Source organism: Saccostrea echinata, unplaced genomic scaffold, assembly GCF_033153115.1.
Source record: "Saccostrea echinata isolate AGI-Se365-2 ecotype Australia unplaced genomic scaffold, CSIRO_AGI_Sech_v1 ptg000005l, whole genome shotgun sequence".
Lineage (NCBI taxonomy): Eukaryota > Metazoa > Mollusca > Bivalvia > Ostreida > Ostreidae > Saccostrea > Saccostrea echinata.
The window spans coordinates 3267916-3270790 of NW_026889754.1; positions in this window are offsets into that span (position 1 = coordinate 3267916).

Consider the following 2875-nt stretch of genomic DNA (forward strand, 5'->3'; position numbering starts at 1 on the left):
TATTTTTAATTGCATACCAAGTCTCTTAACCTTTATAATTTCTATAAAGTCTACACATATTCATTCGGTTCGAATCCCACTGCGGAACGTAAAGACCGGTCCTTCGGATGAGACCGTATAAACCGAGGTCCCGTGTCGCAGTAGGTGCTAGCACGAAAAAGATCCCTCACTGCTCAATGGCCGTAAGTGCCGAGTATAGGTCTCCACCGGCAAGTGGTGGCGTCTCCACATGAGTGAAAATTTCTCGAGGGACGTTTAACAGTATATAAACAAACATTCATAACTTGCAGACGTTTTACTGGTTTATCCATGGTTTAAAAAATATGAAAGTGAAAGATAGAGCTTGAAGATTCTTTTGCTGAAATGATTACCAATTTTTAAGTGTTGTTTTTTTCTTTCAAAAGAACCGGTTATATCTAAGCATGCCATTGTTATTTCAACTATGTTAAATATGTATTTGTGATTTATGTATATGTATACATGTCTTACTAATCATGTCAGTCAAAAGCTCTACAGAGCTAATGTTATTATTTTCCCCCCCAAAAACGATTTTTAATAAAAATTTCTTATTCTATATAACAGGGCCGTTGGAAGAAATTTTACGGGGGAAGGGGTGCACAACCAAATCTTTTCAGTTAAGGGTGTGCACTACCAAAGAAAAATTCCTATTAAAGCATAAAAAAAGTTACCAGACGTCATTTACATGATTTAGACACAAGCATAAAAGTAGCTATGTATAAATCGGAATCCCCCTCGGTTCCTACGGCCATGAAAATATATAACAGTGTATACAGAATAAATTCATGTCCAAGTTTTATTTTATGTTGAAACCACTGAATTGAACTTTCATTGCTTCTTAGAGTCAGGTTGTTACACATGATTTAACTTTTCTGATTCTTCGCGTGATAATAAATTTTCAGATAATAAATTGTCACGTCAAACTTTTTAGGAAAGCTAAACCTTGTACTGGATTAAATTTTATCTTGGAAAATAAAGGTATGGTAAGATAAAAACCTCCAAGTCTAGAGATGAACAGTTTTCACGTCCTCTTGAATGGAGGATATGATATTGTAAAATATCCCATTACATCTGTTAGTCTCAATGTAGTCATTTCCCCTGAAAAAGAAATGATAGAACCTAGGGTACCGACCAGACACAACCTAACAGAAAGCGGACCCCAACCGAACCCTGGGTTTGCTTTCCGTGTTCGCTCTGGTTCCGCTAGGACTGACCCCGAGCGAAACCAAAGGTAACCCGCAGCGAACGCTGATAGCGAACCCGGATTTCAGAAGCGCACCTAGCGTTCGGTATTATGTAACAGAACTGTCAATCAAGTTATCGCTTAGACCAATCAGCGCATCAACTAATCAGTAAGCCTGTTGGCATCCGAAGTTAGTCATAACATTTGTATACATACAGTTGTAAGTGTATCAGCATTGCGAGTTTATATACATTGTGTTGATTTACTTTTATTCATGTAATTGATTTTCACAAAATATATAATTTTCCAGGTCGTAATAGAATGCCGTTTCGTAATAAATAGTTCATCACGCAAATTTCAATTTAAAAAAAATGCCTTATTGTAAAATCTCCTCTTAAGAAAGTGTTACAGATTTATTAAAAGAAAACAGGAAAGAAAAGCTAAAAGACTACACTATCTATGGAGAAAACCTCATTAATTTTTGAACTAAGGCACATTTCCGTAGTTTTGACTCTGGCTCTTTTATAATTGGACAATATAAACACTTAGTAAGGCGAAAATTTCGTCCTTGCCTCCCCTGTATGAGGTAGTAGATTTGTATTATCCAGTCCCCTGTTTTAGTTTAGATCTTATAGGTGTGCAAAATTGCAAAAGTTCTTTATCAAATTTCTCCTTGCTGGCATTCATGCGAGTATTAAGCTCGTTTCGGACTAATCCTGTGGAAGAGGTAGCAGTTCCGATTTTTTTGAAGAGCCCCACTCTGATTTCTCTTAATTGGTCATTTGTTTCCTCGATTTTGTCCTCCAGGATTTTGATTGATTCTTGCATGAATTCCTTCTTAAGGGAAATAGCCTTTTTCCTTCCAAAGAGATTGGAATGTTTCAATGTTCTTATTTCTAAGATTAGGATTACATCTGATATTCTACTTTTCTGTTTCTATTTTTATCAGTTTCTGTTGAGAAGAGCAAGAATTTCCACTCAGTTGGAGGCCATGTCAAAGTAACTGGACTGTCCATGATGCCAACTGAGGACACTCGACTCCACTTTCGTTTCCCTGGTGGAAGAAGAGACATAAGACCTTTGGACAGTGGCCTCATGGCCCTCAACTTCCTATCATCAACAGGGTATGGAAGGGTCAAATCCGACACTGGAATGTCCAAAAGGACCTCCTGCTGCTGTTCATCGGGAAAGTCATCGGCTACAGCTGGACTAGGCATGCTGAAAACGGTCTAAGGTGCTACACTACTCCTGGTACTCTCTTAGCTGCTTCGTGTTCCGATTTCTATGCCCCACCACCACTCTGACAGCTGTCCTCTATACGCATATTGGTTGTCATGGTTATTTTCCTGATTATTATCAGTGTTCCTGTAAGATATATGCCAGTATCAATCTAACTTTTTGCAAGATCAAAAATGCAGGAAAAAACTATCACAGACGACATGGTAACCAGACAGAAATGTAATTGAGGGGTTCAACAGATACTCTAATGCTTTTGTTGAACGCCATTGAAACATTCAAATCTCTTTGGAAAGAAAAAAAAATCCAGCAAAGGCTTTATGTCTACTCTATGTCTAAGCAAAAGGCTAGGCCAACTCTTCTCTTGTTTCTACGGGAAAACAGAGAGTCAAACATCTCACCCTTGAAGAGGATAAATGGCAAAGTAAATGTTACCAT